A 17,721-nucleotide genomic window follows, 5' to 3' on the forward strand; every position below is an offset into this window, starting at 1 on the left:
CTCCATTTACTTGTAAAATGTTTATCTGCTGGTTTCTCAGCTCTGCAAACCCCATAGACAGAACAATGGTGTTGCTTATCGTTTGGGTTTGAATTGTGAGTAGTTGGAAACAAAAAGTGGGATAAGTCAACTTTACTTTGACTAGTCATAATTTGATTATATGAAATATGTGCTTTAGATAGTAAAACACTATAGATATCTTGAATTGAAACCACCATATATATTAATGGTAAATCTGATGTCCTTTATTCTAGTCAGGATGTAATTAAATATACCTCAAAGACATATTTTGTCTGGTCAAAAACATAATTATATTGTTTAAACATTTCTAGTCGGAAACTAATTTCAGATATACAGAATGAAAGTTTGGTAAACCCATTTATTAACAGAACGGCCTGCCATAGAAAACGCTGATGCATTTATGGAATAATAATATTAATAATAATAATAATAATATTTTTTGGAATCGACCTGCTCTCCCGAACCTCCCGAAGTCCAACCAGCGCTCTGTTTCTGTCTTATCAGTTAATTTATTTCTGTAAAACATTCATCCTAATTCGGTTTCAAACATTGTTTCCTTTAATCTGTCTCCTGTATTTCCTCCAGCTTTTGTCCGTTTCGCGTCTCATATCATCAGTAAACCGTGAAGGTGTTTCGTACCTGTCTGGTGTAAGATGATCCTCGGTATCCGGCTGAAATCCATCAGTCTGCGCTGATCCTCCATCTCTTCCTCCATCTCTTCCTCCATCTCTTCCTCCATCTTGACGTTGATTTCTTTCCACCCTGAGAATGTTTTTTCATCAGGAGTTAACATCTCGTTAATAAAATCTCTCTGATGCGGAACTGACGACATTTTTACTGTAAACACTCAGATATTTACCTAAAACTAGCGACGTTCTTTCTGTGCCGAGGTTTCGAAGCGTGTGAGGAGAAAACCAGGATTTTTGTGAAGAGTGAATTGAGGCTTTTGCTGTTGGAGCAGGATGTGACGTTTGAAGCTGTACCACGTGACTGAGTCTTCTTCTTCTTGGATTTATTGGCGGTTGGCAACAAACTTTTAGTTTACCGCCACTTACTGGTATGGAGTGTGGTTCGTAATGGTCTATATATATATATATATATATATATAAACTACTACTACTACTACTAATAACAATAAATAAAATAAATAAATAAATAAATCCCACCTATACATATAAATATTTATACCTATCTATACTCATACACACACATGAATACATACTTATATATAACTTTATATTCTACCCACCTATATCATGCACAGATTCACAAACACACCTACCATAATCAAATTCTATGAATTAATTTAGTTTTCTTTAGAAATTGAATAACTATTTTTATATGTTTACTCCCCAAATTCTTCCTCAGAATATCTAATAAATTAATCTTTTCTTTAATACATTCAAACTCTCTCCTCATGTTTGTTCTCTCTCTTTCATACTTATGGCATTCCAATATAACATGTTCTATTGTTTCATATTTTTCACAGTAATCACATTTGCCAGCAGTATGCTTTTGTATTTTAAATAGTGTATAACTAAGTCCTGTATGTCCAAGTCTTAACCTTGTTATCACTCTTTCCTCCTTTCTATTTCGTCTTCCATTTCTTCTTCCTCCTAACATCCTCTGAATTTTATAAAACCATCTTCCTGTTTTTCCTTCATCCCACCTTTTTTGCCATTTTTCCATCAGTTTTTCTTTAACAACGCTCTTTCCCTCGGATTTACTTGTTTTAACTGTAAAACTGATATTTTTCTGACTTGCCCTCTTTGCCATTTTATCTGCCTTCTCGTTTCCTTCTACTCCAGTATGTGCTGGAACCCATATAAATATAACTATCAAACCCATATTTTTTATTCTGAATAATGTATGAAGTATTTCTAATAAAATGTCCATCCTACTATCTGATTGATTATATTTTAAACTTAATAAAGCAGATTTTGAATCTGAACAAATGACTGTTTTTAATGGTTTTATGTCTTCTACCCATTGTAAAGCTAATAAACTGATAATCCATCTGTAATTCGTTTTCCTATTTTTATATTGAATTCTGGTACTACAAAAGCTATTCCTATTTTTCCAGTTATTTTTGATGTAAAGCACTTTGAAATGCCTTGATAGTGAAATGTGCTATACAAATAAAATGTGATTGATTGATTGATTGATTGATTGATTGATTGATTGATTGATTGATTGATTGATTGATTGATTGATTGACAAGAAAAGCCACAGATCCAGAAAAATAAATTCTCTGGAGACTTTGTGTCTCCATTTACTTGTAAAATGTTTATCTGCTGGTTTCTCAGCTCTGCAAACCCCATAGACAGAACAATGGTGTTGCTTATCGTTTGGGTTTGAATTGTGAGTAGTCGGAAACAAAAAGTGGGATATCTCAACTTTACTTTGACTAGTCATAATTTGATTATATGAAATATGTGCTTTAGATAGTAAAACACTATAGATATCTTGAATTGAAACCACCATATATATTAATGGTAAATCTGATGTCATTTATTCTAGTCAGGATGTAATTAAATATACCTCAAAGACATATTTTGTCTGGTCAAAAACATAATTATATTGTTTAAACATTTCTAGTCGGAAACTAATTTCAGATATACAGAATGAAAGTTTGGTAAACTCATTTATTAACAGAACGGCCTGCCATAGAAAACGCTGATGCATTTATGGAATAATAATATTAATAATAATAATAATAATAATAATAATATTTTTTGGAATCGACCTGCTCTCCCGAACCTCCCGAAGTCCAACCAGCGCTCTGTTTCTGTCTTATCAGTTAATTTATTTCTGTAAAACATTCATCCTAATTCGGTTTTCAAACATTGTTTCCTTTAATCTGTCTCCTGTATTTCCTCCAGCTTTTGACCGCAGTGAAGTTAGTTTCAAGTTGGATATTCGAGCTCCGCGGAGAAAGCGGCGTTTAGCTCAAGGTTGATCCGATTTATGAACGCTACTCTCGGCCAGCGGTTCTCCACCGCTCCCGGCCGCAGCGCCCGAAGGTTCACTTAGGGACTATCAACAAATTACCGAACCAAACATTCCTGTCAAAGAAATGTTAATAAATGCCTTGAATTGTAACCAACTAACTAATTGTCAGTGCTAATTCATGCTTTTACATGAGCCAAAATAGCATCTATAAAATTTTAAAGTCATATACAATATTTTCAATAATTTTAATATTAAATAATATAATGTTTTCTTCAATAGCTTCCAGGTCATTTGACCTATTGACTCAAAATCACTTTGAAATAATTATACTAGTCTCTTTAGATGAGGCACAGTCATTTGTTTTCCATTTTAAATCATTTTCCATTTTTTAGGAATTTTTTTCTTCAAAATTGAGTGTTTTTATTCAATAGCTTCCAGGTCATGTGACCTATTGACTCAAAATCACTTTGAAATAATTATACTAGTCTCTTTAGATGAGGCACAGTCATTTGTTTTCCATTTTAAATCATTTTCAATTTTTAAAGAATTTATTTCATCAAAATTGAGAGTTTTTCTTCAATAGCTTCCAGGTCATGTGACCTATTGAGTCAAAATCACTTTGAAATAATTCTACCAGTCTGTATAGATGAGGCACAGTCATTTGTTTTCCATTTTAAATCATTTTCAATTTTTAATTAATTTATTTCATCAAAATTAAGTGTTTTTCTTCAATAGCTTCCAGGTCATGTGACCTATTGACTCAAAATCACTTTGAAATAATTCTAATAGTCTCTTTAATTGAGGCACAGACATTTGTTTTCCATTTTAAATCTTTTTCCATTTTTTAGGAATTTTTTTCTTCAAAATTGAGGGTTTTTATTCAATAGCTTCCAGGTCATGTGACCTATTGACTCAAAATCACTTTGAACTTGTTCTACCAGTCTGTATAGATGAGGCACAGTCATTTGTTTTCCATTTTAAATCATTTTCAATTTTTAATTAATTTATTTCATCAAAATTAAGTGTTTTTCTTCAATAGCTTCCAGGTCATGTGACCTATTGACTCAAAATCACTTTGAAATAATTCTAATAGTCCCTTTAATTGAGGCACAGACATTTGTTTTCCATTTTTAGCCATTTTCCATTTTTTAGGAATTTTTTTCTTCAAAATTGAGAGTTTTTCTTCAATAGCTTCCAGGTCATGTGACCTATTGACTCAAAATCACTTTGAAATAATTCTAATAGTCCCTTTAATTGAGGCACAGACATTTGTTTTCCATTTTAAATCTTTTTCCATTTTTTAGGAATTTTTTTCTTCAAAATTGAGGGTTTTTCTTCAATAGCTTCCAGGTCATGTGACCTATTGACTCAAAATCACTTTGAAATAATTCTACCAGTCTGTATAGATGAGGCACAGTCATTTGTTTTCCATTTTAAATCATTTTCAATTTTTAAAGAATTTATTTCATCAAAATTGAGAGTTTTTCTTCAATAGCTTCCAGGTCATGTGACCTATTGACTCAAAATCACTTTGGAATAATTCTAATAGTCCCTTTAATTGAGGCACAGACATTTGTTTTCCATTTTAAATCATTTTCCATTTTTTAGGAATTTTTTTCTTCAAAATTGAGGGTTTTTCTTCAATAGCTTCCAGGTCATGTGACCTATTGACTCAAAATCACTTTGAACTTGTTCTACCAGTCTGTATAGATGAGGCACAGTCATTTGTTTTCCATTTTTAGCCATTTTCCATTTTTTAGGAATTTTTTTCTTCAAAATTGAGAGTTTTTCTTCAATAGCTTCCAGGTCATGTGACCTATTGACTCAAAATCACTTTGGAATAATTATACTAGTCCCTATAGATGAGGCACAGACATTTATTTATGTTTTATGTTTTTATTTTATAATTTTTAGGAATCTTTTCCTTAAAGTTTAAGATTGTTGCTCAATAGCTTTCAGATAACGTCATAAAATTACTTATCAATTTGAAATGATTCCAGTACACTTTATACATCACACATAGCATCAATGCCACACAAACATATTACATTTTCATTTTCCACAGATATTTTCAAAACGTATTTCGAACAATAATGAACACAGTTTCTAGTTTTCAGATTAACTACACAATACATAAAATATGAAAAACAAACAGAAATATGTGTGTTTGCATTTTTTTAAATGCATTTATTTAGATGACATAAAATTATAAATTAATGAAAGGTGGTTTGACCCTTCAGAGCAGACACTACTTAAGGCTGCGATTGTACCTTTGGTTTATCTTTATATTGTTCCAGAGATGAATAAACCTTTCCTTTTTCCACCTTAGTCTGTCTCGAACATCAAACAAACAGAAATGCTGTTACGAAAGACCGACTGCAGATGCATACGTGACATAAGCTGGAAACTATAGAATTAAAGTCCTCAATTTCCTGTCTAAACTTTTTTTTAAAATTTATAATTAATTTAGATCGCAAACAAATGTCTGTGCCTCATCTAAAGAGACTATTAGAATTATTTCAAAGTGATTTTGAGTCAATAGGTCACATGACCTGGAAGCTATTGAATAAAAACCCTCAATTTTGAAGAAAAAAATTCCTAAAAGATGGAAAATGGCTAAAAATGGAAAACAAATGACTGTGCCTCATCTATACAGACTGGTAGAACAATTTCAAAGTGATTTTGAGTCAATAGGTCACATGACCTGGAAGCTATTGAAGAAAAACCCTCAATTTTGAAGAAAAAAATTCCTAAAAAATGGAAAATGATTTAAAATGGAAAACAAATGTCTGTGCCTCAATTAAAGGGACTATTAGAATTATTTCAAAGTGATTTTGAGTCAATAGGTCACATGACCTGGAAGCTATTGAATAAAAACACTCAATTTTGATGAAATAAATTAATTAAAAATTGAAAATGATTTAAAATGGAAAACAAATGACTGTGCCTCATCTATACAGACTGGTAGAACAATTTCAAAGTGATTTTGAGTCAATAGGTCACATGACCTGGAAGCTATTGAATAAAAACCCTCAATTTTGATGAAAAAAATTAATTAAAAATTGAAAATGATTTAAAATGGAAAACAAATGTCTGTGCCTCAATTAAAGGGACTATTAGAACAAGTTCAAAGTGATTTTGAGTCAATAGGTCACATGACCTGGAAGCTATTGAAGAAAACATTATATTTCTTTGACAGGAATGTTAGGTTCAGTAATTTGTTGATAGTCCCTAAGTGAACCTTCGGGCGCTGCGGCCGGGAGCGGTGGAGAACCGCTGGCCGACAGTAGCGTTCATAAATCGGATCAACCTTGAGCTAAACGCCGCTTACTCCGCGGAGCTCGAATATCGAATATCCAACTTGAAACTAACTTCACTGCGGTCAGCTTTTGTCCGTTTCGCGTCTCATATCATCAGTAAACCGTGAAGGTGTTTCGTACCTGTCCGGTGTAAGATGATCCTCGGTATCCGGCTGAAATCCATCAGTCTGCGCTGATCCTCCATCTCGTCCTCCATCTCTTCCTCCATCTTGACGTTGATTTCTTTCCACCCTGAGAATGTTTTTTCATCAGGAGTTAACATCTCGTTAATAAAATCTCTCTGATGCTGAACTGACGACATTTTTACTTTAAACACTCAGATATTTACCTAAAACTAGCGACGTTCTTTCTGTGCCGAGGCTTCGAAGCGTGTGAGGAGAAAACCAGGATTTTTGTGAAGAGTGAATTGAGGCTTTTGCTGTTGGAGCAGGATGTGACGTTTGAAGCTGTACCACGTGACTGAGTCTTCTTCTTCTTGGATTTATTGGCGGTTGGCAACAAACTTTTAGTTTACCGCCACTTACTGGTATGGAGTGTGGTTCGTAATGGTCTATCTATTTATATATATATAAACTACTACTACTACTACTAATAACAATAAATAAAATAAATAAATAAATCCCACCTATAAATATAAATATTTATACCCATCTATACTCACACACACACATGCATACATACTTATATATACAGTAACTTTATATTCTACCCACCTATATCATGCACAGATTCACAAACACACCTACCATAATCAAATTCTATGAATTAATTTAGTTTTCTTTAGAAATTGAATAACTATTTTTATATGTTTACTCCCCAAATTCTTCCTCAGAATATCTAATAAATTAATCTTTTCTTTAATACATTCAAACTCTCTCCTCATATTTGTTCTCTCTCTTTCATACTTATGGCATTCCAATATAACATGTCCTATTGTTTCATATTTTTCACAGTAATCACATTTGCCAGTAGTATGCTTTTGTATTTTAAATAGTGTATAATTAAGTCCTGTATGTCCAAGTCTTAACCTTGTTATCACTCTTTCCTCCTTTCTATTTCGTCTTCCATTTCTTCTTCCTCCTAACATCCTCTGAATTTTATAAAACCATCTTCCTGTTTTTCCTTCATCCCACCTTTTTTGCCATTTTTCCATCAGTTTTTCTTTAACAACGCTCTTTCCCTCGGATTTACTTGTTTTAACTGTAAAACTAATATTATTCTGACTTGCCCTCTTTGCCATTTTATCTGCCTTCTCGTTTCCTTCTACTCCAGTATGTGCTGGAACCCATATAAATATAACTATCAAACCCATATTTTTTATTCTGAATAATGTATGAAGTATTTCTAATAAAATGTCCATCCTACTATCTGATTGATTATATTTTAAACTTAATAATGCAGATTTTGAATCTGAACAAATTACTGTTTTAATGGTTTTATGTCTTCTACCCATTGTAAAGCTAATAAACTGATAATCCATCTGTAATTCGTTTTCCTACTTTTATATTGAATTCTGGTACTACAAAAGCTATTCCTATTTTTCCAGTTATTTTTGATGCATCTGGATAAATTTGAATATATTGATAATAATTATTTAAATGTAACTGTACTGAATAATTATCTACAATGTAAGATTTATCTTGCTTCTTTTCCAGTATTGACATATCTACTGTTGCTTAGGCTGCATTTTGCTGACATGTTAGTTTTCTGGACCTTTCAACATCTGTTTGGATACATGTTTAGTCATTGTTGTTCCACATCTCTCCAAATCTGAATGTCTTCCTGACTTCTAGGTCAGAGTCTGTGAAAATGAACCTATTACCAAGATTCATCTTCTTGTTCCAAACCCTAATGGTAGAAATTACAAAAAAACAAAACAATTAATATAGCAGGATACAATGCTTTCCAGATTTATATGTTTAGGGAAAACGCTCAGAACTAGATTTAAAATACTACAGCTCTCAAAAGAAAAAGGGAGCAGAAAGTACCACATTTAAAGAGTCATTTCTAATCTGCACACATTAAAGCCTTGATAAACATCTGTAATAAAAACTCTAATGCTCAATGGAAGGACATTGAATTAGCTCCTCTGCAGACAATCTCCTGGAATAAAGATTTAGTACAGATTCAACTCAAAACTGAAAATCGGTGGATAAAATCCCAATTAAAAATCTGGATAGAAGTTAAACAGGAATATAAACTACATGATAACCTGATAATTATAAGATGTTGTGCTTATAACCTCAATTTTAAACCAAATTAAACAGATACCGGATTCCCTAATTGGTCATCCCAAGGTATAGCAATACATTTCTCAATAATGGATAAAACAAGCTTTAACTAGGAAAAACAGGATTTTTATCACAAAACTATTAGCAGGAGTCAGTGCTTAATGAAATACTAATGGCATATCAGGCAAAATCCTAAAAACTTATTAAATCACGGCTTTATATAAAGGAACTATGACTACAAAATACAGTAAACTTCATATGTGAAAACAAAATGGGAAAAGTAAAATGAAAACCGCAGAAGAAGAATGGCATGGTTTTTGCTCGACTGCTTGGAAATGTATAAATTTATATTCATGGAGAATTTAACTTGATTATATTTTTCATAACACCAGAACAAAAAATGTGTTGAACCAGGAGAAGTCGAAGTCCTGGAGACAATGTGGAAACACAGAACACAACCACTGGCATATACTTTGGGACTGTACAGTTATAAGACAATATTGGACAGAAATACACACAAATATTGAAAATATCTCTAATACAAGAATATCTTTTAAATTCACCACCTTTATTGTGGGTAACAGAATTTCTACCTGAAAATGCAAAACATTTGTAACAGATTTCAATTATGGAAGAGTCTGTGGGCTGTATAATATCCTTATACATAAAAGTAATGTATTTTCAAAATAATACCCACTTGTCCCCTCTTTGTGTTCTGTTTTTGTAAATGGTAAAGAGGAGGAATTTTGTAATGGATCACAGACTGGAACTGTGACCTTGAGGTGAAATCAAGCTTTTGTAATCTTCTCAATGCTTCAAAAACAAAGAATTACAAATAAAAAACAAACAGTTTTTGCTAGTTACATCTATAACTGAAATTTAATCTACAGTATATAACCAATACATTTACTAACATCATAAATACTAAACAAATTTTCAAATACAGATAAATAAAAAAACACAAATGGGTAAAAATAAATTTACTCATATGTGTAAATCAGTAAATTTACACATATGAGTTTGTTATATGTGCCTAGAGCACATATAAGAAGAATAAAGTTCATGCAGATCTTTCATAAAAAAAGGAAAAACATCTCAGGTTTCATCATAACTTATCAAACCTTCTGCCTGCTTTGTTGTCATCATATAATCAACAGTATTTCCAAAATCAGAACCTGAAGAGTAAATACTGAAAAACTAAAGCATATATAGATAAAAAAAACCAAAAAAACATCATTCCTGACAGACAATTAAATTGCAACCTAACAGTGAATATAGAAACAGCAACAATAGACTTTGAGAAATATTTAATTTAGGTGTAAAAACAATACAGTAATGATACTGTAGACTGTTTAGGTTTTATACATTTTAATAAAAATATTGTCACGCCAAAGTCACTGTGTTGTTCACGCTGCAATGCATTCTGGGTAAATGATGTACAGTGGTCCAACTGCCCAGCTATGTCCAGCCAAAACAGCGATGAGCAACGTCTTTTTAAACCCATCAAACAAAAAAATGGCAAATTCCATGAAAAATATAACAAAAGATAAAAATTTTTGAAGTAATTATGAGTTTTGGCGTACAACAGAGGAATTTTTTAGTTAAAAGGAAAATTACTATATATTTAGGCCATGTTCAATTGATCGTGGATCCTTTTAAGAAACAAACCAATAATATCTCACTAGACAAAAACATTAAAAACTTTGTAAGACTTAATATGTCACTTAAAAACCCTTCTACATAAAAAAGATAAAACTGAAAGAATAAAGTGAAAGTTGCACATTTTAGATAAACGTCCTTTTTGAGATGCTTTCTTCTTTACGCTGCTGCGCTATAAAAATGTGATCCAGCTGTAATTACTCTGCTTCAAAACAATGAGTTACTGAAAATCTTGGTACTTGAGGTTCCGATTATGCAGTTCCATCTGCACGAGTCCCCATGTTAAAAGTTAACTGGCAATTTGGAAGGAAGCCTTTTCCACAGGTTGGACATAAGAAACACCACATGTATGAGTTGTCATGTGAACAGATAAATTGTCTTTTCGACAGAAACCTTTTCCACATATCCCACACAAGAAAAGCTTTTCACCTGTATGAGTGCTCAAGTGCCTAGTTAAATTGCTTTTTTGACTGAAACGTTTTCCACAAGTTCTACATGAGAAAGATTCTCACCTGTATGAACCCTCATGTGTCTAGTTAAACTGTTTAGATGACGGAAACTTTTTCCACAAGTTCTACATGAGAAAGATTTCTCATCTGTATGAGTCCTCATGTGACTAGTTAAACTGCTTTTATGACGGAAACTTTTTCCACAAGTTCTACATGAAAAAGGTTTCTCATCTGTGTGAGTCCTCTTGTGCCTAATTAAAGCGCTTATATGACTGAAACGTTTTCCACAAGTTCTACATGAGAAAGGCTTCTCACCTGTATGAACCCTCATGTGAATAACTAAACTGCTTTGGTGACAGAAACTTTTTTCACAAGTCCTACATGAGAAAGGCTTCTCACCTGTATGAATCCTCATGTGTCTAGTTAAATAGCTTTTTTGACAAAAACTTTTTCCACAGGTCCTACATGAGAAATCCTTTTTACCTGTGTGAATCCTCAAGTGACTAGTTAAATTGCTTGTTTGACGGAAACTTTTTCCACAAGTCCTGCATGAGAAAGGCTTCTCACCTGTATGAGTCCTCATGTGACTAATTAAAGTGCTTTTTTGACAGAAACTTTTTTCACAAGTCCTACATGAGAAAGGCTTCTCACCTGTATGAATCCTCATGTGTCTAGTTAAATTGCTTTTTTGACAAAAACTTTTTCCACAAGTCCTACATGAGAAATCCTTTTTACCTGTGTGAATCCTCAAGTGACTAATTAAACTGCTTTTAGGACAAAAACTATTTCCACAAGTCCCACATGAGAAAGGTTTCTCACTTCTATGAATTTTCATGTGAATAATTAAACTGCTTTTATGACAAAAACTTTTCCCACAACTCCAACATGTGAAAGGCTTTTCATGTGTATAAACCCTTTTGTGACTAGTTAAATTTCTTTTTTGATAGAAACTTTCCCCACAAGTCCCACTCGAGAAAGGTTTCTCACTTCTATGAATTTTCATGTGACTAGTTAAACTGCTTTTACATTGGAAACTTATTCTGCAGGTCACACATGAGAAAGGGTTCTTACTTGTGTGGATAATCATGTGACGAAGTAAGTTTGACCTGCGTGTGAAACTTTTTCCACAGGTTGAACATGTGAAAGGGTTCTTGTCAGTGTGAGTTGTCATGTGTGTCATCAACAAACTGCTTTGAGAAAAGGCTTCATCACAGATTTTACAAGAATATAGTTTTTGTTGTGTGTGAGCTTTCTTGTATGTTTTTTGTTTTGAACTTTCAGTTTGAACTTTCTGCAGTTTGATTTTCTCATATTTCTCCTTTTGTTTCTGTTCTTTGTTTATCTTTTTCCCTAGATCGTCAGAATTGCTTCCTTCCCCATCTTGGCTCTCATCCTCAGCAGAGTCATGAGAGATGAGGTGGTTCCTCTGTGGTTCTGTTTCATTGTGGATTATTTGCACATTAAAAGGAATCACCAAAATGTCATCAGTCTCCTGTTTCAGCACAAGATGCTCTTCATCCTGACTGATGCAGAGTTGCTTCTCTTCCTCTTTGAGCTGTTGATGTTCTGGTTCTTGTAGCTCCTGTTTTATCTCCAGAGGATCTGGTTCCTGTTTTATCTGCAGAGGTTCTGGTTCCTGTTTTATCTGCAGAGGTTCTGGTTCCTCTTGTTTTAAAGTGAAGTTCCCCTCCTGGTTGCTGAGGTCATTGAAAATCCCGTCGTCTTTACACACAGAACAATGTCGGAGATCTGGACCAAAACACAAAACAAAAACTTTAAATTTTGAGACAAACAATGAACCCTTCACTTAAATCCCTTGATGCAACTAATCAGCTTTTTCTTAATTATTCTAAAATTATACATTTTTATGTGTGAAAATCAGTCAAACGTATTACGGACATTTTTTCCAATGTTGTCTGGCATTTAGCAAATAAATGATTTTGGTAATTCTGAGTTCAGGTTCAATTTATCTTCTGATCATGAGGAAAAAAATTTATTGTGTTTTTAAAAAGAAATCCTACACATGTATCTCAATTTAACTCTACGTTTGGAAAAATAACCTGATAAAAGTGATTCTTCTAATGAACTAGATGTCAGTCAAAACATGTCATGGACATCCAGGTGAGCAAACAAAATGCCAATATGTTAACTGAGTGGCTCCCTGACAAATATTCACACAGCAGCTCGACTCAGTCCATATCAATCCTCCTTTGCATTAGCAGCAGTTCTTTGTTACTGGAACCTCAATCGATCTTCACACCTCAGCATCGCTCTGCTGTACGTTGAGACTGCTGTGCACTGCAACCTCAACTCCAAACCGGTCCATCAGTTCTGCATGTGACCATCAGGCACATTATGTCCAGTCCGGCTCAGCTTATCTCCACTGAGAAGCAGGGTTTCCCCCACTGTATTACCTTTAGCTGCCAGGCTAAGTGTTGCTGATTTATGTTCTTGGGAAAAAAAGTAAAAGAAAAATTGCTTAACTTTTTTTCCCCCTTCTTAATAAACCGGACTGCAAACGTCTCTGTTGTTTTGAGCGTTTCACTGGCGGAGCAGAAATATTCCTAAGATATTAGTTTATAGTTGGTGCATTTAAACTTCCACAAAGCCGGCAGTCAGTCAAACTTCTCTCACAGCAGAGCAAAAGGGGACAGTGGCTAATTTTTAGACCTTTGCAAAGGTAGAGAGAACATTGGTGGATAAGATCAGCTTCATATTCAAGTATTGGCTGATCACCAATTCCCCACAATTAAGGAAATCAGGGCCGATTTATTGGTGCACTCTTATTTTCCAGACACCAAAAAACATTAACTTATTGCCAAAAATGGCTGGGTGGTTTTCTAAGCATTTGGGCTGCTTACATGTTTACATTTTCGACATCACTACTGGATTACTACAAACTTAAGGACTGGGGGATTTTCTTACTTTTATTTTTACCTTACTTTTCTTCATCTCCAAGTTGAACCAGGACAAAATGCCTCCGGCCGACCCCAAGGACATTAGCAGTATTATACAACGACTTCAGCTTACAGAAATGAAGATTAAACTGCTGGAGGTGAACTTTGAGATCAATGCTACCTGTGGAAATGAGACAACTCTTCCTCAAATCAATGGAGAGGTCGTTCGCCCCGCATCCCCAGAACCAGAACCAAACGAGGAAAAGCAGCTTTCAGCATCTATGCACCACAAATTTGGAACAAACTTCCAGAAAACTGTGAAACAGCTGAAACACTGACTTTTTTAAAATCTCGACTAAAAACCCAACCTGTTTAGAATTGTATTTGAAACGTAATCAATTATAAATTTATTGATGGAACTTTATTTAATGTTGTGTTTTGATTGTTGATTCTATGTTGCTTTGTGTTTCTGTGTTTGATATGATGTAAAGCACTTTGAAATGTCTTGATGCTGAAATGTGCTATACAAATAAAATGTGATTGATTGATTGATTGATTGACAAGAAAAGCCACAGATCCAGAAAAATAAATTCTCTGGAGACTTTGTGTCTCCATTTACTTGTAAAATGTTTATCTGCTGGTTTCTCAGCTCTGCAAACCCCATAGACAGAACAATGGTGTTGCTTATCGTTTGGGTTTGAATTGTGAGTAGTTGGAAACAAAAAGTGGGATAACTCAACTTTACTTTGACTAGTCATAATTTGATTATATGAAATATGTGCTTCAGATAGTAATACACTATAGATATCTTGAATTGAAACCACCATATATATTAATGGTAAATCTGATGTCATTTATTCTAGTCAGGATGTAATTAAATATACCTCAAAGACATATTTTGTCTGGTCAAAAACATAATTATATTGTTTAAACATTTCTAGTCGGAAACTAATTTCAGATATACAGAATGAAAGTTTGGTAAACCCATTTATTAACAGAACGGCCTGCCATAGAAAACGCTGATGCATTTATGGAATAATAATATTAATATTAATAATAATAATATTTTTTGGAATCGACCTGCTCTCCCGAACCTCCCGAAGTCCAACCAGCGCTCTGTTTCTGTCTTATCAGTTAATTTATTTCTGTAAAACATTCATCCTAATTCGGTTTCAAACATTGTTTCCTTTAATCTGTCTCCTGTATTTCCTCCAGCTTTTGTCCGTTTCGCGTCTCATATCATCAGTAAACCGTGAAGGTGTTTCGTACCTGTCCGGTGTAAGATGATCCTCGGTATTTGGCTGAAATCCATCAGTCTGCGCTGATCCTCCATCTCTTCCTCCATCTCTTCCTCCATCTCTTCCTCCATCTTGACGTTGATTTCTTTCCACCCTGTGAATGTTTTTTCAGCAGGAGTTAACATCTCGTTAATAAAATCTCTCTGATGCGGAACTGACGACATTTTTACTTTAAACACTCAGATATTTACATAAAACTAGCGACGTTTTTTCTGTGCCGAGGTTTCGAAGCGTGTGAGGAGAAAACCAGGATTTTTGTGAAGAGTGAATCGAGGCTTTTGCTGTTGGAGCAGGATGTGACGTTTGAAGCTGTACCACGTGACTGAGTCTTCTTCTTCTTGGATTTATTGGCGGTTGGCAACAAACTTTTAGTAGCATTACCGCCACTTACTGGTATGGAGTGTGGTTCGTAATGGTCTATCTATTTATATATATAAAAACTACTACTACTATTACTACCAATAATAATAATAAATAAATCAATCCTACCTATACATATAAATATTTATACCTATCTATACTCATACACACACATACATACTTATATATAACTTTATATTCTACCCACCTATATCATGCACAGATTCACAAACACACCTACCATAATCAAATTCTATGAATTAATTTAGTTTTCTTTAGAAATTGAATAACTATTTTTATATGTTTACTCCCCACATTCTTCCTCAGAATATCTAATAAATTAATCTTTTCTTTAATACATTCAAACTCTCTCCTCATATTTGTTCTCTCTCTTTCATACTTATGGCATTCCAATATAACATGTTCTATTGTTTCATATTTTTCACAGTAATCACATTTGCCAGCAGTATGCTTTTGTATTTTAAATAGTGTATAATTAAGTCCTGTATGTCCAAGTCTTAACCTTGTTATCACTCTTTCCTCCTTTCTATTTCGTCTTCCATTTCTTCTTTCTCCTACCATCCTCTGAATTTTATAAAACCATCTTCCTGTTTTTTCTTCATCCCACCTTTTTTGCCATTTTTCCATCAGTTTTTTTTTAACAACGCTCTTTCCCTCGGATTTACTTGTTTTAACTGTAAAACTAATATTATTCTGAATTGCCCTCTTTGCCATTTTATCTGCCTTCTCGTTTCCTTCTACTCCAGTATGTGCTGGAACCCATATAAATATAACTATCAAACCCATATTTTTTATTCTGAATAATGTATGAAGTATTTCTAATAAAATGTCCATCCTACTATCTGATTGATTATATTTTAAACTTAATAAAGCAGATTTTGAATCTGAACAAATTACTGTTTTTAATGGTTTTATGTCTTCTACCCATTGTAAAGCTAATAAACTGATAATCCATCTGTAATTCGTTTTCCTATTTTTATATTGAATTCTGGTACTACAAAAGCTATTCCTATTTTTCCAGTTATTTTTGATGTAAAGCACTTTGAAATGCCTTGATAGTGAAATGTGCTATACAAATAAAATGTGATTGATTGATTGATTGATTGACAAGAAAAGCCACAGATCCAGAAAAATAAATTCTCTGGAGACTTTGTGTCTCCATTTACTTGTAAAATGTTTATTTGCTGGTTTCTCAGCTCTGCAAACCCCATAGACAGAACAATGGTGTTGCTTATCGTTTGGGTTTGAATTGTGAGTAGTTGGAAACAAAAAGTGGTATAACTCAAATTTACTTTGACTAGTCATAATTTGATTATATGAAATATGTGCTTCAGATAGTAAAACACTATAGATATCTTGAATTGAAACCACCATATATATTAATGGTAAATCTGATGTCATTTATTCTAGTCAGGATGTAATTAAATATACCTCAAAGACATATTTTGTCTGGTCAAAAACATAATTATATTGTTTAAACATTTCTAGTCAGAAACTAATTTCAGATATACAGAATGAAAGTTTGGTAAACCCATTTATTAACAGAACGGCCTGCCATAGAAAACGCTGATGCATTTATGGAATAATAATATTAATAATAATAATAATAACAATAATATTTTTTGGAATCGACCTGCTCTCCCGAACCTCCCGAAGTCCAACCAGCGCTCTGTTTCTGATTTATCAGTTAATTTATTTCTGTAAAACATTCATCCTAATTCGGTTTCAAACATTGTTTCCTTTAATCTGTCTCCTGTATTTCCTCCAGCTTTTGTCCGTTTCGCGCCTCATGTCATCAGTAAAACGTGAAGGTGTTTCGTACCTGTCTGGTGTAAGATGATCCTCGGTATCCGGCTGAAATCCATCAGTCTGCGCTGATCCTCCATCTCTTCCTCCATCTCTTCCTCCATCTCTTCCTCCATCTTGACGTTGATTTCTTTCCACCCTGTGAATGTTTTTTCATCAGGAGTTAACATCTCGTTAATAAAATCTCTCTGATGCGGAACTGACGACATTTTTACTTTAAACACTCAGATATTTACGTAAAACTAGCGACGTTTTTTCTGTGCCGAGGCTTCGAAGCGTGTGAGGAGAAAACCAGGATTTTTGTGAAGAGTGAATCGAGGCTTTTGCTGTTGGAGCAGGATGTGACGTTTGAAGCTGTACCACGTGACTGAGTCTTCTTCTTCTTGGATTTATTGGCGGTTGGCAACAAACTTTTAGTAGCATTACCGCCACTTACTGGTATGGAGTGTGGTTCGTAATGGTCTATCTATTTATATATATAAAAACTACTACTACTATTACTACCAATAATAATAATAAATAAATCAATCCTACCTATACATATAAATATTTATACCTATCTATACTCATACACACACATACATACTTATATATAACTTTATATTCTACCCACCTATATCATGCACAGATTCACAAACACACCTACCATAATCAAATTCTATGAATTAATTTAGTTTTCTTTAGAAATTGAATAACTATTTTTATAT

At 33.5% G+C, this 17,721-nt stretch overlaps 1 protein-coding gene and 1 pseudogene across 1 annotated transcript in view; both read right to left on the minus strand.

Annotated features, from left to right (window-relative positions):
• Positions 1-17,721, minus strand: part of LOC116733095 (oocyte zinc finger protein XlCOF6-like) — a 778,765-nt gene that overhangs the window by 177,210 nt on the left and 583,834 nt on the right. The gene's annotated exons all lie outside the window — the stretch shown is intronic.
• On the minus strand, positions 9,072-14,841 carry LOC116733059 (gastrula zinc finger protein XlCGF57.1-like; annotated as a pseudogene).

This window comes from Xiphophorus hellerii, chromosome 14 (genome assembly GCF_003331165.1).
Source record: "Xiphophorus hellerii strain 12219 chromosome 14, Xiphophorus_hellerii-4.1, whole genome shotgun sequence".
Taxonomy (NCBI): domain Eukaryota; kingdom Metazoa; phylum Chordata; class Actinopteri; order Cyprinodontiformes; family Poeciliidae; genus Xiphophorus; species Xiphophorus hellerii.